General features: G+C 40.8%; 1 long non-coding RNA gene across 2 annotated transcripts in view; it reads left to right on the top strand.

The window, feature by feature from the left end:
* The window catches only part of LOC136793988 (uncharacterized), a 109,928-nt gene that overhangs the window by 35,256 nt on the left and 51,569 nt on the right, over nucleotides 1-23,103 (top strand). Inside the window, exons 3-5 of one of the 2 annotated variants that reach the window (XR_010840121.1) lie at nucleotides 5,531-5,709; nucleotides 13,278-13,465; nucleotides 20,798-20,936. This is a non-coding gene — a long non-coding RNA (uncharacterized lncRNA). Of the gene's footprint in view, nucleotides 1-5,530; nucleotides 5,710-13,277; nucleotides 13,466-20,797; nucleotides 22,025-23,103 lie in introns of those variants that run through there. The other variant, XR_010840120.1, reaches the window with a different exon arrangement.

Here is a 23,103-nt window from a genome sequence, read left to right as displayed (position 1 = left end):
CAACACAATAAATGAAATTAAACATTCTCTAGAAGGAATCAATAGCAGAATAACTGAGGCAGAAGAAGGGATAAGTGACCTGGAAGATAAAATAGTGGAAATAACTACCACAGAGCAGAATAAAGAAAAAAGAATGAAAAGAATTGAGGACAGTCTCAGAGACTTCTGGGACAACAATAAATGCACCAACATTCAAATTATATGGGTCACAGAAGAAGAGACAAAGAAAGAGTCCAAGAAAATATTCAAAGAGATTATAGTTGAAAACTTCCCTAATATGGGAAAGGAAATAGTCAATCAAGTCCAGGAAGGGCAGAGAGTCCCATACAGGATAAATCCAAGGAGAAACATGCCAAGACACATATTAATCAAGCTATCAAAAATTAAATACAAAGAAAACATATTAGAAGCAGCAAGGGAAAAGCAACAAATAACATACAAGGGAATCCCCATAAAGTTAACAACTGATTTTTCAGCAGAAACTCTGCAAGCCAGAAGGGAGTGGCAGGACATATTTAAACTGATGAAGGGAAAAACCTACAACCAAGATTACTCTACCCAGCAAGGATCTCATTCAGATTTGATGGATAAATTAAAACCTTTACAGATAAGCAAAAGTTAAGAGAATTCAGCACCACCAAACCAGCTTTACAACAAATGCTAAAGGAGCTTCTCTAGGCAGGAAGTTCAAGAGAAGGAAAAGATCTATAAAAACAAACCCAAAACAATTAAGAAAATGTTAATAGGAACATACATATCGAGAATTATCTTAAATGTAAATGGATTAAATGCTCCAACCAAAAGACAAAGACTGGCTGAATGCATACAGAAACAAGACCCATATATATGCTGTCTACAAGAGACCCACTTCAGACCTATGGACACATACAGACTGAAAGTGAGGGGATGGAAAATGATATTCCATGCAAATGGAAATCAAAAGAAAGCTGGAGTAGCAATTCTCATATCAGACAAAATAGACTTTAAAATAAAGACTATTACAAGAGACAAAGAAGGATACTACATAATGATCAAGGGATCGATCCAAGAAGAAGATATAACAATTGTAAATATTTATGCACCCAACCTAGGAGTACCTCAATACATAAGGCAAATGCTAACAGCCATAAAAAGGGAAATCGACAGTAACACAATCATAGTAGGGGACTTTAACACCCCACTTTCACCAATGGACAGATCATCCAAAATGAAAATAAATATGAAACACAAGCTTTAAATGACACATTAAACAAGACAGACAATTGATATTTATAGGACATTGCATCCAAAAACAACAGATACACTTTCTTTTCAAGTGTTCATGGAACATAGAGCCGTGCATAGATCATATTATGGGTCACAAATCAAGCCTTAGTAAATTTAAGGAAATTGAAATTGTATCACGTATCTTTTCCAACCACAATGCCATGAGACTAGATATATATTACAAACACATGGAGGCTAAACAATATGCTACTAAATAACAAAGAGATCACTGAAGAAATCAAAGAGGAAATACCTAGAAACAAATGACAATGAAAACACAATGACCAAAAACCTATGGGATGCAGCAAAAGCAGTTCTAAGAGGGAAGTTTAGAGCAATACAATCCTACCACAAGAAACAAGAAAAATCTCAAGTAAACAACCTAACATTACACCTAAAACAATTAGAGAAAGAAGAACAATAAACCCCAAAAGTTAGCAGAAGGAAAGAAATCATAAAGATCAGAGTAGAAATAAAGGAAAAAGAAATGAAGGAAACAGTAGCAAAGATCAATAAAACTAAAAGCTGGTTCTTTGAGAAGAAAAACAAAATTGATAAACCATTAGCCAGACTCATCAAGAAAAAAGGCAGAAGACTCAAATCAACAGAATTAGAAATGAAAAAGAAGTAACAACTGACACTACAGAAATACAAAGGATCATGAGAGATTACTACAAGCAACTCTATGCCAATAAAATGGACAACCTGGAAGAAATGGACAAATTCTTAGAAAACCACAACTTTCCAAGACTGAACCAGGAAGAAATAGAAAATATAAACAGACCAGTCACAAGCACTGAAATTGAAACTGTGATTAAAAATCTTCCAACAAACAAAAGCCCAGGACCAGATGGCTTCACAGATGAATTGTATCAAACATTTAGAGAAGAGCAAACACCGATCCTTCTCAAACTCTTCCAGAATGTAGCAGAGGGAGGAACACTCCCAAACTCATTCTACAAGGCCACCATCAGCCTGATACCAAAAACAGATGAAGATGTCACAAAAAAAGAAAACTACAGAGCAATATCACTGATGAACATAGATGCAAAAATCCTCAACAAAATACTATCAAACAGAATCCAACAGCACTTTAAAAGGATCATACACCATGATCAAGTGGGGTTTATCCCAGGAATGCAAGGATTCTTCAGTATACACAAATCAATCAATGTGATACACCATATTAACAAACTGAAAGATAAAAACCATATGATAATCTCGATAGATGCAGAAAAAGCTTTTGACAAAATTCAGTACACATTTATGATAAAAACTCTCCAGAAAGTAGGTATACAGGGAACCTACCTCAACATAATAAAGGCCATATATGACAAACCCACAGCCAACATCATTCTCAATGGTGAAAAACTGAAACCATTTCCACTAAGATCAGGAACAAGACAAGGTTGCCCACTCTCACTGCTATTATTCAACATAGGTTTGTAAGTTTTAGCCACTGCAATCAGAGAAGAAAAAGAAATGAAAGGAATCCAAATCAGAAAAGAAGAAGTAAAACTGTCACTGTTTGCAGATGACATGATACTATACATAGATAATCCTAAAGATGCTACCAGAAAACTACTAGTGCTAATCAGTGAATTTGGTAAAGTAGCAGGATACAAAATTAATACACAGAAATCTTTTGCATTCCTATACATCAATGATGAAAAATCTGAAAGTGAAATTAAGGAAACACTCCCACTTACCATTGCAACAAAAAGAATAAAACACCTAGGAATACATCTACCTAAGGAGACAAAAGATCTGTATGCAGAAAACTATAAGACACTGATGAAAGAAATTAAAGAAGATACAAAGAGATAGAGAGATATACCATGTTCTTGGATTGGAAGAATCAACATTGCGCAAATGAGTATACTACCCAAAGCATTCTACAGATTCAATGCAATCCCTATCAAACTACCAATGGCAGTTTTCACAGAACTAGAACATAAAATTTCACAATTTGCATGGAAACACAAACGACCCCAAATAGCCAAAACAATCTTGAGAAAGAAAAACTGAGCTGGAGGAATCAGGCTCCTCGACTTCAGACTATACTACAAAGCCACAGTAATCAAGACAGTATGGTAATGGCACAAAAACAGAAAATAGATCAATGGAACAGGATAGAAAGCCCAGAGATAAATCCATGCACATATGGTCACCTTATCTTTGATAAAGGAGGCAAGAATATCCAATGGAGAAAAGACAGCCTCCTCAATAAGTGGTGCTGGGAAAACTGGACAGCTACATGTAAAAGAATGAAACGAGAACACTTCGTAACTCCATACACAAAAATAAACTCAAAATGGGTTAAAGACCTAAATGTAAGGTCAGACGCTACAAAACTCTTAGAGGAAAACTTAGGCAGAACACTCTATGACACAGCTCACAGCAAGATCCTTTTTGACCCACCTCCTGAGGAATGGAAATAAAAACAAAAATAAACAAATGGGACCCAATGAAACTTAAAAGCTTTTGCACAGCAAAGGAAACAATAATAAACAAGACAAAAAGACAACCCTCAGAATGGGAGAAAATATTTGCAAATGAAGCAACTGACCAAGGATTAATCTCCAAAATATACAAGCAGCTCATGGGGCTCAATATCAAAAAAACAAACAAACAAATCCAAAAATGGGCAGAAGACCTAAACAGATATTTCTCCAAAGAAGATATACAGATTGCCAACAAACACATGAAAAGATGCTCAACACCACTAATCATCAGAGAAATGCAAATCAAAACTACAATCAGGGGCTTCCCTGGTGGCGCAGTGGTTGAGAATCTGCCTGCCGATGCAGGGGACACGGGTTCGTGCCCCGGTCCGGGAAGATCCCACATGCCGCGGAGTGGCTGGGCCCATGAGCCATGGTCGCTGAGCCTGGGCGTCTGGAGCCTGTGCTCCGCAACAGGAGAGGCCACAACAGTGAGAGGCCTGCATACCGCCCCCCCCAAAAAAAACCCCCCTACAATCAGATATCACCTCACACCAGTCACAATGGCCATCATCAAAAAATCTACTAACAATTAATGCTAGAGAGGGTGTGGAGAAAAGGGGACCATCTTGGCACTGTTGGTGGGAATGTAAATTGATACAGCCACTATGGAGAATAGTATGGAGGTTCCTTAAAAAGCTAAAAATAGAATTACCATATGATCTAGCAATCCCACTACTGGGCACATACCCTGAGAAAACCATAATTCAAAGAATCATGTACCACAATGTTCACTGAAGCACTTTTACAATAGCCAGGATATGGAAGCAACCTAAGTGTCCATCAACAGATGAATGGGTAAAGAAGATGTGGCACATATATACAATGGAATATTACTCAGCCATAAAATGAAGCAAAATTGAGTTATTTGTAGTGAGGTAGATGGACCTAGAGTCTGTCATACAGAGTGAAGTAAATCAGAAAGAGAAAATCAAAAACCGTATGCTAACCCATATATATGGAATCTACAAAAAAGAGAAGGTTCTGAAGAACCTAGGGGCAGGACAGGAATAAAGACACAGACATAGAGAATGGACTTGAGGACACTGGGAGGGGGAAGGGTAAGCTGGGACGAAGTGAAAGAGTGGCATGGACATATATAAACTACCAAATGTAAAATAGATAGCTAGTGGGAAGCAGCCGCATAGCACAGGGAGATCAGCTCGTTGCTTTGTGACCACCTAGAGGGGTGGGATAGGGAGGGTGGGAGGGAGACACAAGAGGATGGGGATACGGGGATATATGTATACATATAGCTGATTCACTGTGTTATACAGCAGAATCTAACACAACATTGTAAAGCAATTATACTCCAATAAAGATGTTAAGAAACAAAAACAGAGCTAATTTGGACTTCCTCCACCCTCTGCCTTCTAAGAAGGGAGTCATTAGCAGCCTTGCCATTAGGATCTCCAGAAAGGATTCTTGAGTAAAAAACAAAACAAAAAAGCGAAAAACTAATGAATTGAAACTAGATCTATAAATAGGCAATATAGGGCAAGCAGGGTAACTATAAACATTGGAGATATTACATTCTTCTGGAAAAAGAAGCCTAGTCAGGTCTGAAAAAAATCAAGATTTTACTCTATGTGTCTCAACCCTCAGTAAAATTCCTCCTCTTTTCTTCACCATTTCATTTGTCATGGTTCAGTAAATCCTCAGATAATTGCCTTCTCACAGTCTCTTTAACAACTCCTTTCTACTATACTCAACTTGTGCCCAGTAACTTTAAGACATCTCTCTCTCTCTTTCTCTCTTAGGTTCATTTGTATGTTACCAAAATGAACTTAGTCTTGGCTAATAAATGCAGTGTGACCCACAAAAAAGAAAATATAAAGTTGGGAACCAGAACCACCAACTCTGAAGCCCTTGGAATTTTCTGGGAGTCCTCTTCATCCTTCTCACACAAACCTCCCTCTGCTTCCTCATCCTCTGCTAGGTAAATGTTCTTGTCAAACATGAGATGAAAGATACTTTTAAGATAGTTTCTTAACCAGGTAGTGCACGGAATCTACTACTTCACCTCGAATGTATAGCATTTCAGTTGCACTGAGGTTTAAACAGGCTTGTATAGGTATGCTATAGGTATGCTTATATAGCATAGGTATGCTTAATCATGGAATCTGACAGTGTTTCTACTGAAAAATGCATTCAGACTACTCAACGATTGAATTATAAATGAAATTCTGGAACACATTAATTGTACATATTATATAAAACAAGTAACCAGGTTAATTTTTTAAAGAGAAAACTTTCATATTGACTACATAAAGTTTAGAAACATTAAACAACATAGAGTATCCTGAACAAAATAACAAAGATTAAAACGAAATTGCAAAATAAAATGCAAATGTTCACAAAATGTCAACTCCTCTAAATCTGTAAATTTAGGGCTAAACCATAAAAAGTTTAGCTCCAGTATTGTGGTGGTTGTGCATATTGCTTTTAAGAGTAATGAAACTGGGGCTTCCCTGGTGGCGCAGTGGTTGAGAATCCGCCTGCCGATGCAGGAGACACGGGTTCGTGCCCTGGTCCGGGAGGATCCCACATGCCGCGGAGCAACTAAGCCCGTGAGCCATGGCCGCTGAGCCTGTGCGTCCGGAGCCTGTGCTCCGCAACGGGAGAGGCCACAACAGTGAGAGGCCCGCATACCGCAAAAAAAAAAAAAAAAAAAAAAAAAGAGTAATGAAACTTATTGAGGTAAATTAAATGACTTTTACGTATTTTAAATAACATCCTCATAACCTATAAAAATGGTCTTTATTATTTAAAATGACTCCACCTGGTCACATAAAACTTCAATTTTGGATTATTCATTCAGAATGCCATAATTATACTTATAATTTTTTAAAAAATTTATTTATTATTTATTTATTTTTGTCTGCGTTGGGTCTTAGTTGTGGCATGCGGGATCTTTCGTTGTGGTGCGCGGGCTTCTGTCTAGTTGTGGCGTGGGGTTTTCTCTTTTCTGGTTGTGGCGCGCAGGCTCCAGGGCACGTGGGCTCTGTAGTTTGTGGCACACGGGCTCTAGTTGAGGCGCTTGAGCTTAGTAGTTGTGGTGCGTGGGCTTAGTTGCCCTGCAGCATGTGGGATCCTAATTCCCTTACCAGGGGTTGAACCTGCGTCCCCTACATTGGAAGGCAGATTCTTTACCACGGGACCACTAGGGAAGTCCCTATATTTATAATTATATTTAAATTCTAGAGTGTTCAGGGTAGTTGAAATAAGATGTTCATAAGCATTAATTACTCACAAAACATTTTGTGGGGGGAATATAATTCTATCAAACCTCAATAAAAGCAAAACTAGCATCAGTTAAATAACCGCAGTTAAACTATAAAGAAATAAAATTATTTTTTAAAAGAGAAAACACAGTTAGATGCCCTGTTGTGGCTGTGGATGTTCAGGGGTCCCTTCTGTGAAAGCTGAATCAAACCTGCATGTCCTATATACACTACCAAATGTCAAATAGATAGCTAGTGGGAAGCAGCTATATAGCACAGGGAGAACAGCTCGGTGCTTTGTGACCACCTAGAGGGGTGGGATAGGGAGGGTGGGAGGGAGACGCAAGAGGGAGGAGATATGGGGATATATGTATACGTATAGCTGATTCATTTTGTTATACAGCAGTACTAACATATACAGTATATATACAGTACTGTTATACAGCAGTAACTAACACACCATAAAACAATTATACTCCAATAAAGATGATAAAAAGAAAAGAATAAAGACTAGGTGATAAAACAAAACAAAACAAAACAAAAACCCTGCATGACCCCTGGCTCCTTGGGTCCTCACACTGTTACCCTTTTTATTGAGATTTGATTATCCAGCGGTTCTCCTGATCCTTTTGGGCCTCTGCCCAGGACTATTTGTGAACTGCAGGGGCAAAAGGGCCACTTGGAAAAAGCTGGAATTTAAACTCTGTTTCCACCAATTTTGTCTATTATGATCCCCCACCCCACCGCACCTTAGCTCTTTGAGCTTTCAGTTGACAGAGCTGCCAACCATTTTTCTTGAGTTTTTTCTCACTAGAGATAATCTGCCCTTGATAGAAGGAAGTCATTCTTTCTCATTCTTTTTCCAGGTCTTCAGCCATCCCCCTGGATAAGTATTCAGCTGATGTTTTCATACAGTTTGGGAAGTTATTTTTTTTCTTTATTTGCAAGTGGTAAATACCCTCCTCTACTAATTTTCTGCAAAGTTGCATTTCAGGTTCTTGGTGAAGTTCAGGAAGTATTTGCAATCTCAGCTGAAGCTTTTGAATCTCATTTTTAAGCTGAGAGAGTGAAAAGCCACTTCTTAGCTTAAAAGGTCACTGTCTTTCCTCCATGTATGTCCTGAGCACTCCCAGCCTGGCCCCAAATATTCAGTCACTCTCTTAACCTGACCTCCTCTCCTTTGGGACCATCTTTTAGGAGTTCTCAATCCCCACCCCAAACAAGCGTTAAAATAATTAAACAAGGAAGCTCTTAGACCGATGTGTCGCCAATGTACCGGGGGCTTACGTAAGCAAACCAAGATTTAAGCCTGTAAATGCCTCAAGGTTACAAAATCAAAATGCTTAGGACAATCAGTCACAAACAGCTGACTAGGCTTTAAGCTACAGGCAATCAAATAATTAATTTCTTTTGCCTCCACACTTGGTCTATATAAGTCTTTCTCCTGGCTCCCATCGGTGGAGCGCTCCTAATCGCTGTGGTTTGGTGATGCTTGATTGGAATCTATTTCTGTGCAAATAAACCCTTAAACTTTTTAATATGCCTCAGTTTATCTTTTGACACAAGTTATCAAAACGTTTCTTCCAACCATACATGGTTGTCTGGAAGAGGAGTTCTGGGTGGTTTTCTTCATCTTGTTCTATTTCCTGATAGATTGGCACTCAAACTCTGCCCCAGCTGGCGCCCCTTAACTTGGCTGTGCTGTGGTGGTCCAGGCAGAGCCTGCCCTACCTTTGATGGGGCTCCTTGGAGATTTCACTCCCTTCCTTCCTTCTCTGCCCACTTTCTTCTTAATGCTCACTCTCCCTGATCCACTGTCGTGTTCTTACATTTTTTTTTTTCCACTAATCTCTCAGTGATCTCTGGATCTCCCATCAGAATGCCTCATGGCACTCACCACTGAGAAGGGAGTTGGTTCTCATCTTCCTGGGTTTTAGGGCACTTTTCACTCTTTGAATTTCATGGCTAGGTTAAGAGAGAGGCTTTTGGCTCTATGGAGGTTGAAGAAAAGTAATTTCTATTATATCTATTAATGTAAATTCAAATATAAATTTCATATTGTGCCTTAAATTAGTCATTAATCTACCCTGCCTCTGAATTCTACCTGAAGACTGGGAATTGAGGTCTAGCCACTTTCCTGTATCTTGAATGTGAAAACAACTCAGATAAATGTTTGCAGCTGTTCCTGGAAAAATACTCTGCTCTCTCCTCTGAGATTGTGTTAAATCTTTAGAATGGAGTTCACCCCTTTAATAAGAGCTTCTTCTACTTCATGGTAGATATTTTTATGACATAGATTCTTTCTCAGACTTGGCCTGGAGCTCTGGGAACCTGTGTTCTACCAGAGGCTCAGTCCAGGTTTTCCCATTTCCTCCATCTACTCGGTAGCTTTTCCTACTCCCCCACCCTTCCCTAATCACAAGACAGTAAGAACATTTAATTAGCCTATTTCTCTCCATAGTTAGAAGCAGAAGTCTCAGGACTTTTCTGACTCAACAGTGATGCTTGCAGGAGGGGAGGGCGGGGAGAAGAGCCCTCACTAACCCTCCTCTGTTTCTTCTCTAGGTTGTCATCTTCTAAATTTATGACACAAGGTCATGGCTTTTCTCTTGTCTCATTCTTGTTGTTGTGAACTTTTTGACTGCCTTCATCTATTCTTTTTTGTTGTTGTTCATCTTACTAGCTTATAATATGGTGAGATTCTGTGATCTGTTTATTATCTCCCATCTTTACCAAGAAGCATCAATAACAATTTGATTGCAAAGCAATTGTGCATATAGTTTGAAATGATTTAAGGGGATATAGTATTTTAATATCATTATATCTCCTACAAACTAATTTATCCATTGGCTTCCTATGACACTGCATGATTCTCAGTTTGCTTCCCGACACTGTCTCCTCAGCTCCATGGCATGAATTAAGAACACTTCGTGTCCACTTCTTAATGACATTGCTGCAGAAAGGTGATTTCCAGTTCCATTTAAACTGATATCGTAATCCCTACAGAGTTTATATTAGGATTTTAAAGAGAGAATCTAGGTCAGACAGGAAGAAGTGACAACCTGTGCCTTGACCCCTTTATCGGCTGCTCTGGATCCCACGGTGTGATTTCACTTTGCAATCAGGTCTCCATCAGGAGCTGCGTTATTTATTTGCCAAAATATGTTGAACTTTCTCAAAGCCTTGTGCTTTGAGAAAGTTGTCTTATTTGGGGCAAATAAGACAACAGTGGGAAATAAAATACCACTGAGAATCAAAAAGACTCATTTCAGCTTTAGGAACCAGAAATACTCAGAAACCTAAGTTGTAATGGGCTCACAGACTCAGCTGAAGGGTTAAGCACCTCTAAGCTGCTGGGCAGAAGGCACCAACCTCTTCATATGAATCTTTAGGCCCAAACACTCAAAACCAGCTCCCAACAATAAAGCCTATTCCATCATCACTGCTGAGAAATATTAAAAAATAATATTGCCCAAAAAAGAAAAGAATGGGAAAATAACCACATGGGAAATAAAAGGAGGTAAATTCCACCTGGATCCTTTTGGTCACTGAAGGAAGCACAGAAAATCACAGACAACCAGCTGCCCAGGGTTAGCAAGTGGTACAATAAAATGAACACTGGCAAAATAGCTGTATGGTCAGGCCATTCAAGATGACTCTTCTCTTACTCTCCATGCATTCCCTGCTCGACCAGACCCTCCTTCACTCACATGACTATCCAGTCTTCTTAATTATAGGGCTTAATCGGTAACTGCCTACGTGCCTGCCCCCATGCCAGCTGCTGGTTTCCCTGGTAACTGATGAGCCAACCTGACGTCACTTGCCCCTATAAATGGTAGCCTCCTCCTCCTCCCTGCAGTAGTAAATGTTCTTGCAGTTACTTGCCCTACACAGTGTAGCTCCGTGACCTTTTGCTTCAAACTGGTAAGATTACCTATCCAATGAACTGTTGATGTTTCTGTTGCTATTTCCAGCGTTTTTCTTTGGTCTCAAGTCTGGCAACTACAGGGCTTGTAGTTCTGTGAGGTGCAGCCCAACAACTGACGAGCCAGCCAGGAGACCAAAGAGACCCCCATGAGCACCAAGATGTCAGGAAATAAGAACGGGGAATGGAAAGTTGCAGGGGGAACCCTGGTATGGCTGTCCACTAGCAAGTGGGGCCCTGTGGTGGCTGTCCTTGAGGAAGGGGTGTAGAGTCCAGATGGTCATGGCCCATCCAAATTGGGCTCCCAAGGTGTGGGACCTACTGAGAGCACTGAAGAAGAGGAAGATGGGGGTGAGGTCATAAAGGTCCTTAACCCACAGGATAGAGATGAAGAGCAGCTCCCTTCAGAGCAGAGGCAGCTGACTACCATGAGAGATGTCTTTCTCTTCCACCATATTGATGATATCCCATTAACCTCAGCGTTTCTTTCTAGTTTTAAAAGTAGCAGCCCTGGGCTTCCCTGGTGGCGCAGTGGTTGAGAGTCCGCCTGCTGATGCAGGGGACATGGGTTCGTGCCCCGGTCTGGGAAGATCCCACATGCCGCGGAGCGGCTGGGCCCGTGAGCCATGGCCGCTGAGCCTGCGCGTCCGGAGCGTGTGCTCCACAATGGGAGAGGCCACAGCAGTGAGAAGCCAGCGTACCGGAAAAAAATAAATAAATAAATAAAAGGCAGCCCTGCACTTGTGGCTCGTCTGACTGCATGGGGCTGGCTGGTGAATACAGACAAAATGCAAGGACTTGGATTATCTATCAAATACTTGGGTGTTATCTGGTAGGGTAAGATAAGCATAACCTAAACAATTACAGACACAGGCATTAGGGATATTAACCCAGGGACAGGCTTGTGAATTGGATGCGGCCAGTTAACCAGAAAGGTTTGGTTTGGGCCTGTGACAATGGCAAAGTAAGAAAAGAGTACCCTTGGGCTTCTGCTCTGAGCTATGGAAGGGGGAAGAGTGAAGATAGTGTGATGGGGCAGCAGCTACATGTGGTCTACAATGTTACAACAGCTGGCAGACATTACAAAAGGCCTACCCAAGTCACCAGCAACTCAATAAAACCACTAGTTGGGGATCTATAACAGCTGTGCGTGATGTATGGGATCCCATGGACTTCAATAGCCACCAAGGAACCCACTTTACCAGCCATGAAGTTCAGGCATGGAACGATAAAGATGACACACTGGCCTTTCCACCTGCCCTACATCCCCACTGCAGCCGGGCTAGCAGAAAGGGTGAGTGGACTACTTACACAACTATCGAGTTGGAAACCTGCTCTCTCCACGTGTGGACGGGGAAGATAATTCAAGCCCTGTGAGCTATAACTGAACAAGCCAGTGGCTACGCCATGTTAACCCAGAGGCAACTAGGCAATGGTCCTTTGGTGGTCAACTATCGGTCAGGACAATAACTCACTTTCACCGTTGCTGCAGGATCTACACCGCTCACTATCCCTCCCACAGCTCCCCCCGCCCGCCAGGGGAACACACTATAAAATGGCCCTGGGACTGGCAGGTAAAGCCCAGTGGTTTGGGTTTGCTGAATAGGATTAGAAAGGGACTTACAGATCTCACTTGTCTTTCTACCTGGCCACACCCAAAACTACTAAAGTGATCTGGGTCCCTTACTGGAGAGAGGTACTATCACATTAACACTGTGGTCTGTTTACATATGTGGTCTCCAGTCCTCGGCACCGGCTGTGGAGACTGAGGGTGGACAGGCGGTGTGGCACTGCAGGCCAGGACAAAACCAGAGGCAGGGGTGGTATTTTCTCAGAATGCCGTTACTGCTTGTAATTGGCTTAAGGGTCATGATCTCCCCTGTATGGTGTCTGTCCAACATCTCACGTTCCATCCCTAGTCTGTTGGAGGACTAGGTGACAATGGTGGTCTCGCTGCAAAGTGAGTCTGATTGCTGGATGAGCAGTGAGATGCCATGAAAAATTGACCCGGCTAATATGACTACGTGGGGACGACTGAAGACGCCTCTTTCCTGTCCTGCATGCCAGGTGCCTGGCTCCAGAATTTTCCCACCTCCTGGAGAATCACTATTTTTATCATACTAGGTATCTTACACTTGATACTCTGTAGCTGCTATTGTTTGTATTGCATTTGTGGTATTTTGTTGCTGTGTACCTCTACATACCTGACCCCAGGGATATCGTGGAAGAGGGGCCGGCCAAATTGTAAGGGTTATGCAGGGTACGTAGGGGTGGAGTGTATCGTAAGGCCGCTCACGATGACTGTTCTCTTGCTCTCTATAAATCCCTCACAAGACTATCCAATCCTCTTAATTATAGGGCTTAATCAGTAACTGCCCACTGTCCCAGCCGCTGGTTTCCTTGGTAACTGATGAGCCAAACGGACTTCAATTTCACCTGTAAACGGTATCCTCCTTCTCCCCGAGTAGCGAAGATTGCTGCTGTGTCCTTCCTGGTGTCTGCCATACACAGTGGGGTATTATTCCAGGAGCTTCTGCTTCAGATTGGTAAGATTCTCTATCCAATAAACTGTTGATAGTCTGTGTTGCTGTTTCCAGGCTCTTTCCTTGGTCTCGAGGCTGGGCAACAAGGCTTGCAGGCCTGTGGGGTGCAGCCCAACAATATCATATAACCAATTTTAGGGGGAAATGGGATAGGTTTTTATGACTGGACCTGGGTTGTAAAAAGTTGAAGAAAATCCAACATCAAATCCTTCCTTAGGGAAGGTTAGATATGGCTTGAAGTGCCAGCCTCCAAACCCTCAGACCAGAACTGCCTACATAAATTGTGGAGCCCTTGCCCAAAAACTAAATTTCAAGGCAGAACAGAGCATTAAACCAAGGACAGACCCTTTTGTATGTGGAGCCTTGGGCTTGTACACAGGTCACACACCCATGCAGCTGGCCTGCCTTCCACTCCTGCATTCTTGCCATGGGGATTTTTACCTTTTTCTAGCTCCTCTTTTTTTGTCTTGAAAGTTTAGGGTCTAGCTGTGTGCTGGGAATGCTTGAGATGCAGAGGTGGAGGGAGGTGCAGCGCCCCCTGGTGACTTCTCCAAGCATTGCACAATCTCCTGGGAGGAACGCAAGCCATCTTCCAGTCTCTCTTGGGCTTTGTCACGATCAGTTTCACAATCAGTTTTATAGCCATAGACCAGTGTAAACAATACTTTAAAACGAGCTCAGAAAATACTGTGCCTGTCAGCGAGCTCTTCAGAAGGATACCAGTGAATTTAGTTATTCCAAATTTCTTTGTTTAGAGCCAAGCCTCCTCCCCTGACACTTTCTGTTGGTTAGATTTGATGGAGTCAGGGAGAGTTAGCACACAAGGCAGGGTAAGACCACTAAAGACCACTAAGTCAATTCATTAAAAATAAAATCCACATGGGCCATCAATATTCCAAAGTTAAAACTCAGTTTTGATTAAGGGGTTGGCTCTAGACTGAGATAAGAATTAGAAATGCCTAACCTGAAACTCTGCAACAGTCTAGAGCCTGGGACAAGTTTGTGATGAGCTTTGAATACCAAGCTAAGGAACATAACGGTAATTTTGGTTAAGACATGTGGATGCCAAAGGATTGGCATGATCATACCTATGTTCTAGAAAGATAATTCTGGCGAGGCCAAAACTTATGGAAGAAGTTGAAGTTGGGAAATCAGACAAGAAAAGTCTGAACTCTTCAAAAAAAATAAGGGATATGTAGCAGTTGAATTCTTATTGTTTTTTTACTTGAAGTATAGTTGATTTACAATATTAGTTATACAACACAGTGACTCAAATTCTTAGGTTATATTCTACTTAAAGTTATTATAAAATGTTGGCCATATTCCCTGTGTTGCAGTGTATCTTTGTAGCCTATTTTATATATAGCAGTTTGTACCTCTCAATCCCCTACCCCTATCTTGCCTCTCCCCTCTTCCCTCTCCCTACTGGCAACCACTAGTTTGTTTGCTAGATCTGTGAGTCCATTTCTGTTTCATTATATACACTCATTTTGAGTTCACATACAAGTGATAACCTATAGTATTTTGTCTTTCTCTGACTTATTTCACTAAGCATAAAACCCTCCGTGACTAGCCATATTGTAAATGGCAAAACTTTATTCTTTATGGCTGAGTAACACTCCACTGTGTATATATATCACATCTTTATTTGTCTGTTGATGGATACTTAGGTTGCTTCCATGTCTTGGCTATAGTAAATGCTGCTATAACACTGGGGTGCATGTATCTTTTTGAGTTAGTGTTTTCATCTTCAGATATATACCCAGGAGTAGAATTGCTGGATCATATGGTATTCCTATTTTTAGCTTTTTGAGGAATCTTCATACTGTTTTCAATAGTGGCTGCACCAATCTATATTTCCAACAACAGTGTAGGAGTGTTCCCTTTTGTAGAAGTTGAATTTTGGTGGTGGAATTTGGTGATGGAGAGGGTATCTGGAAGTCAGAGTGGACATTTGGGGCTTAGATATTTTGTAACTTGGATCATCATATTTGCTGATGCCATTATTTGATATAGGGAGCATCAGCAAATCAACTATTAAAATTCCTGATGGGGGTGGATTTGGGGGGCCTCCATTCTGCATAGTAAGACAGTAATAAACCAAGATACTTATCCTTTTAACTTCCACCATTTTCAGTCCCATCTTTAGAGATCTAGTCCATTATAACTTTTGAAATTATCAAGCAAAATTAAAAGTTAATTTGAAAATATCCCTAAATAAGGCTAAAATAACTAAAATATAGCTATATTTTATAGCTAAATAACTAGATTATAGCTGAGACAGATTATCTGACAAAGAGTCCTGATAAAAGCTGTGATAATGTAAACTATTACGCTATGCATAATGCTATGTAGAGAACTCTATCAGAGTTGCTGACTGCCTCAATTTTGGATAAAAAGCTTGAATTCTGTCATCCCATCCTCATTGTGATGGCAATGAGATTTTCTTTACAGAACCTTCTGATGGCTCTGTAATCTCACTAGTTTAGAATACCAAGCTATGTAGTAGCAATATTTTCCTAAGTTTGAGTTGAGAGGAAAATTACCAGGATTTGAGACCTCCAGAAACATAAAAAATCCTCAATGATGGTGGAGACATTTTTTTTCCTCCCTCTTCATCTTCCAGAGGGAGCCCCCTGAGCCTGTAATTCTGAACCCATACACTGATTAAACCCAACTTCGCTGGTACAATTTATTTTTCACTTTTATGATCAGTTTTTTTTTTTAACATCTTTATTGGAGTATAATTGCTTTACAATGGTGTGTTAGTTTCTGCTTTACAACAAAGTGAATCAGTTATACATATACATATGTTCCCATATCTCTTCCCTCTTGCGTCTCCCTCCCTCCCACCCTCCCTATCCCACCCCTCTAGGTGGTCACAAACCACCGAGCTGATCTCCCTGTGCTCTGCAGCTGCTTCCCATTAGCTATCCACCCTACGTTTGGTAGTGTATATATGTCCACGCCACTCTCTCACTTCGTTACAGCTTACCCTCACCCCTCCCCATATCCTCAAGGCCATGCTCTAGTAGGTCTGTGTTTTATTCCCGTCCTACCCCTAGGACACTGGTACAATTTTTAAATTCTAAGTTTTTAAAACAAAGTTGAAAAGTTTCAAAAACTAGAATAGAGCTTTTGATTAATGTGGCCTAAAAACTCTATCCTGTGATGCTCTTGTAATTTCTTTTTCAAATGTTTGTGGTTATAGAAGGAATGTACTTTAATTCATGAAGAGTCTGTGAGAAGTCAGTCTTATTTGTGCATTGTTCAAATGTGTAAGGATGTTTTTGGGTTTTCGCAATGACTGAAGACCTTATTAGAATTAGTATCTGGAAACCAAAGGTACATCCTATAATGCAGGGGACAGATGTATACCTGAAATCCCGGATAACTGTAGGATTCTTTGTTTTTAAAAATATTACCAGAATATGTGCAGCTGTACTGTGTATGTATAACCTTGTTGTACTGTTCACCTGGCGTATACATGCTATCTCAGTATTCAGGGTTTCTTTATCTCTCCTCCAGTTTCTGGATGGTCCAGTTGCTATTGCTGCAAAACAAGCTACCCCCAAACTTAGTGATACTCACACCAACCCTTTTAGTATAGTTCACATAATCAGTAGATCAGAAATTTGGACAGGGCTTGGCCAAGCAATTCTTTTGTTTCTTGTATCTTCAATTGAAGTTATTCCATGGTACCCAACTGTTGGATAGGCTGGTGTGCAGGGCAAAAGATGCTGTCCCTGCTCTTCTGGCTTCCTGACAGTGGTGGCTGGAAGGCTGGGCTTAGCTGCTACTATTGTCTAGAGTGCCTACACATGATGTCTCCTGCACGGTGGTGTCAGTGTTGTCAGAGTTCTTATGTGGTAGTGGGCTTTTCCAAAAGGAGTGTCCCAGGAGAGCTGGGAGGAAGGTGTATCACCTTTTGTGACTTAGTGTTCAAAACCATACAGTGTCACTTCTAGCACATAGTGTTGTTTGAAGCAGTCACAAACCCACCAGTTTCAAAGCATGGAAATAGATTTCTATCTCTTCAAGGGATAAGCATCAAAAAATGTGTGGCCATTGTTATAAACTACAACTTGAATTTATTCATTTAATATTGAGTGTGTAATACATGCTAAATACCCTGCTGGGCTTAGAGATAGTGAACACAGGAAATAAAACACATGCCCTCATATTAGGCGGGAGAAAGACGTGAAAACAGAACGGCACAAATAACTACACAATAAAAGTAAGTGCTGTGAAGAGCTAACCTGGTCTGGGGCTCAAGGAAAGAACTTCCTGTAAAAAGCATGTTTCAGCTGAGATCTGAAGGATGAGCAGAATGTAGCCAAGCTGGTGAGGGGAGGAGCAGACGTTCAGGCTGAAGGAAGATGGCCCGGGAAGGCACAAGGTGTTCAAGGAACTATATGGCTGGACATTGAGAGTAAGGTGGAAGTGACCTATGTCTTGTATCCTTTTTACGGGATTTTGTAAGTTATCGCAGAAGAAATGACACATGTTTTTTATCAGGTAAATTGAGACCTGATCAGATCTGAAGTTTTACTGTAACTTTTTTGCTTGCTTTGGGCCCCAAGTGAAGGGAGTTCTCTTAGTCATAATCAGTTTATAGCACAGCATCAGTGATGCATGCTAGGCCCTTTTCCTCTTTTTTTTTTTTTTTTTTTTTGCGGTACGCGGGCCTCTCTCTGCTGTGGCCTCTCCCGTTGCGGAGCACAGGCTCCGGACGCGCAGGCTCAGCGGCCATGGCTCACGGGCCCAGCCGCTCCGCGGTAGGTGGGATCTTCCCAGACCGGGGCACGAACCCGCGTCCCATGCATTGGCAGGTAGACTCTCAACCACTGCACCACCAGGGAAGCCCCCTTTTCCTCTTTTTATATCTTTTCCCCTTCATCTTCCTGCTTCTATTTCCCTTCTTCCATCAAAGACTGCTACTCTAAAGTGATTAACATAAATCCTTGGCAAGGTATGTATCATTCAAAGATATGGTGTAATTTATGTATTAGGTGTGCCTTACATTTACATAGAGTATTATGTGCTAGCTCTTGTTTTGTCTCTCTCTTTTTCACATTCAACATTTTGTCCCCAAAGTCTACACTTGAGATAGTGGTAAAAGCATGACCTCTCAAAACTAGGATTTCTCCATTTAAACCCTGGTTCTGCCACTTTTTAGCTATGTGATCTTGAACAAATTACTTCACCTCTCAATACCTCAGTGTCCACATTTAGGAATACGACAATGGAGCATTGGGTTGAATAAAGGTGGTGCAGATAAACAAAGGGCATGGCAAACAGTAAGTGATGTTAGCTAGTATTATCATTCCCTAGTAGTTAACTAAATATTTGCTATCATCATCTAGTTCATTGTTTCTGACCACTGAATAGGATTGTCATATGCCTCCACCCCATTTGGTTTACGTAGTTCCTTGATGATGGACAACAGACTCCAATTCTCTGTTATACCATTCCTCCCTTGTAAACCTATAGAGGAGTTTCTCTGAAGAACACACAAGTAGTACTGGTAAGTTGCAGGATGTGTGCCTACCCAGTTCCACTAAATACTGCTAAATTGATCTCTAGGATGGCTATGGTAATTTATACTCTCACCTAACCGATCAGGGGTACGAAGGCCTGGATATCTTAGGACAGTTCAGGACACTGTTGACTAGTCTGTAACTCTGGGGACGGGGGCAGGGGAGACGAGGCTTTCTTGGCCTGCATTGAACCTTCACTTCTTGTTCTGCCCACTCCTGCTTCCTTCTCCTCCCTGCCACAGATGCTGGTCCCTAGGGCGCTCCCTAATAAATATTCTGCATGCTAAACTTTGCATCCTGCAGAACCCAACCTGAGACTTCATGCTATTTTTCAACTGAATTTTAAAACCTAATTTTATGCAAGTATGTTAAATTACTTGAATGCTCAATCTCAAAAAGCTACAACATGCCAATGAGAAGACCACCGAATTGTGTCACACCATTGAAATAATTGTTTTTAGGAAAATACATTCTATTCTTTTTGTTCCACTTCCTCTATTTTTGAAAAACTAGTTTCTCCCTGCAGCGCTATTAAAGGAAGTAAAACGTTGAAGGGTAGCAGAATATGCCACCCCAAATTATGCTGCTTTGGCATAAGGATTATTTTGAGCTGATTATTTTGAGAAACTGCAGACACAGGAGAAGCTCTAAAACCAGTAGAAGTTACCCTTTTGTAAGAGTAATTTACATTAGAAAGGGGGCCTGTACTAGGAACAGAGTTATTACCAGAGATAACAGTCACCTGAGGTGCTTACCTACAAGGCAAGGCAACGTTTGTTTGGCAAATATTTCATTTCCTCTTTTCACCTTCCCGTGAATTGCCTTCTCTCCCTTTGAAACGCAGACCTTTATCACTTTCATTAGGTCAGGATGTTATATAAGCCTCAGTTGTCTGGCTGCCTTTTGAGTCTCACGTCTTTGGAATGCTCCTGTGTGTAAGTACATAATTAAAATAGTGCTTTTCTCCTGTTTTTCTGTGATGCCAGTTTAGTTCTTAAGTCAGCCACAGAACCTAGAAGGGTAGAATGGAAAAGTTTTCCTTCCCAACAGTATTAACAGGCTAACAATTGATTTTCTGACTCTAGAAAGGGTACTATGTTTATCAAAACTGAAATTCCTTGTTTGTAAGGAGTTATCTACAAGTCAGTGAGTTATATTTCTGATACTGATCTAAAAGAAAATACAGATCTTCCTCGACTTACGGTGGGGTTATATCCCAATGAACTCACTGTAAATAAAACAAATTCCTGAATTGAAAATGCATTTCACACACCTACTAAACATCATAGCTTAGCCTAGTCTACCTTAAAGATGCTGACAGCTAAAAAGTTTCACCTGCACTCTGGTTCTAAGAATCAAGTCACTAGCCACTGCAGTTGCTGCCTTTCAGCACGCCCTGAAAGGAGTTCAGGGAGATGAGGAATGAGGCGCTCTGTGCTCTGGGAAAAACTGGCAGGACACGGCTTTTGATAAATACTTTCAGCAGAAGATTTTATGAGCCCGCATTCTTGCATCTTCTCATACATAGAAGAACACTAAAGTCATTAACAGACGTCTGCCCCTTGCGACTAGCAGCAACCTTCTTGTGACTAGCAACATTCTACCAGAATGTATGCTTGACTGCACGTATCCCCCTTCACTAAAATTATACACTGACCACGCTCCCACCTCTTCCAGGGCAGTTCCTCGGAACTATCTGAGGGGTTGTCTCCCGGGCTATAGTCCTCATTTTGTCCAAATAAACCTTAAGCTCATGTTGTGCTTGCTTTTTTTTTTTTTTTTTTTTTTTTTTCAGTCAACAGTTTGGCAACTAATGAAGGGACCCAGAGCAGTCTTTCTCTCCTTCGCCTGAACTCTACAAGGAACCAGAGTGTGGTACCAGCAGAGGCCTCTTGTGCCCATTCACCTCCCTCAGAGAGTCTAGAAGAATTTGGGTGAGTCTCTCCTCCCTGGCCCTTGGCTCTCCCACATTGGTTGATATCCTGAGCTTTATCTGGCAGTAGGTAACAGTACTTGGCCCCTCGGGTGAAAGACACTGTTGAGGGGTGTGCCCACCCAGCTGAAAGATACTAGGGAAGGCACCCACCCTGTTGAAAGACACTGAGCTGTCTGGGCTGAGTGGTTAGGTAGAAGGCTGATCTGACACCTCTCCTCAATTTGGCTGCCTTACTGAATTTGTCGGGATAAAAGTGAAGGTATTACATGAGAGCTTTGCTCTGAAGAAGGAGGATAAGACTGCTTTCGGTCAGTTAAGACTTTCTCAGGAAACTGAGAAATGTATGGGAATGGTGGAGGCAGGATCTTCACACTGTGCAGTGGTCCCACAGGGCAACCTGCCTATTAATTAAAAGACGTGCTCATCCAGGGATTATGTATAAGAATTGGCCATTCGATGACCCGAGTACCAACGGTGGTCTTAGACGACCAAAGGGAGAAACCGAGACATAAGGGGGCTGCGATGACTCTAAGAGTGGCGCCTAGAGGAGTTAAGCTCGCAAGCAGCACGCTGGCCCACCCACAATCTCATTAGTAGATTCTGTCCCCAACAGATTCAACTTTAAGATGGGAACTAGAGCTCTCAAACAGAGACAAGGGGTGTCAGAAAGCCAGCCTCTGACCAACACCCCAGCCAAGTTTATAAACAAAACTTACTCTTACAAGCACTTACCTAATTGGGCCTTAAAGGAGAATCTTTGCCCGGAAAATGGCCAAAGTGGACTCTTTATAGCAGACACAGTTGTTAGAGAAAGCCGGCATGATAAAACACCTTTCCAGAATTCTGACCCTGAGGGAACAAGTCCTTCTAGGAAAACTTGCTTTTCTCTCCCAGTGCCTTGAGATGTAAATGTTCTACCGGGGTTCTCAGGAATACTTACCTAGACTACTGTAATTCCTGAGACTGAGGGAAATAAAGGGGTGGGGGAGAAGAGGGCTTTTCAAATTTAACTTATTCCATGTTATTTATAAACGAATGAGTTTTATATTGTAATGCCTAATTCATGACTAAATTTTAAAGCGAAGTTGAGACCTCTGCTTGTGTCTTTCTATGTCTACGTGTGCATTATAAATATGTCTTTACCTTTGGTTGGTATTATCAAAATTAATCTGTAAATGAGCTCTACTTAATTGGCTTAAAGGAAATTAAGTGCTTATATGAATTCTCAGAAATATAAAAGGAAACTGCCAGAATGAATTTCAGGTTCACATGAACTGGGAAATATTCATTGTTAATACCTGGTATTAAAGTTTGTCAATTTAATTAGTATAGACATGTCTTTAGAATCATCAATATTAAGTATAATACTTTTACTCTATCTAGGTTTAATAGAAGTCAAATAAGATCTTATATGTGTTGCAGATTTGTCAGCAAGAAAAAACTTGGTATGATTTTTATTTAAAAAAATGTAAATGAGGTAAGAGCTTTTGGGTAAATGTCTTAGGAGTAATTATGTTTTAGGAATGTCTACTTAAAAATAATCTCTCCAGATATTTGGTAACTTGACATTTTAGAGTTGTGCTAATTTAAATGAGGAAAGTTTATTGAATAGCTAGGTCATTCCCAAATAAAATGAGGTACTGAAACACTAATTACTAAACATTGGCTTCTATTTACAGGGAAACTAAAGATATTTGAGACTATTAATAAATATGTTTGGTGCCACAATGAGATTTTCTATAAGAAAGCACCTATTTTTAGAAATTATTATTAGTATTTATGTTTGCCAATCTACAGAATACTAACATAAAAGACAGTTCATATTTGCTTGCTCCTTAGTTTTCACTAGAAATTAAGGTTTTGAAGAGTTGAGTGTTCTAGTTTAAATATGTAATTAAAGCTACCAGAAATACTTAGGGAAATATTTCAGTATACAGTAGCAAAGTAGGATGTGGGTTTTCAGTAAAAGAAGGTATGAAGAATAGAATTGCATTTTGTTAAGGGAAAAGAAAGTAATTTTGTCCTAGAGATGGTTGTTTCTGCATGGGGAAAAAATAAGAGACAAACTAATACTGATACAGAAAGTTATGGAAAGTTTGTGGAAAGGGACCCCGAGAAAAGAGTTTTGTGCAAGGTCAGGATTGGCTAAGCTTAGAATAAATTTG

Source organism: Kogia breviceps, chromosome 4, assembly GCF_026419965.1.
Source record: "Kogia breviceps isolate mKogBre1 chromosome 4, mKogBre1 haplotype 1, whole genome shotgun sequence".
Classification (NCBI taxonomy): Eukaryota; Metazoa; Chordata; class Mammalia; order Artiodactyla; family Physeteridae; genus Kogia; species Kogia breviceps.
Note: the sequence above shows the minus strand (reverse complement) of the source record. Positions and strands in the feature narration are given on the sequence as shown.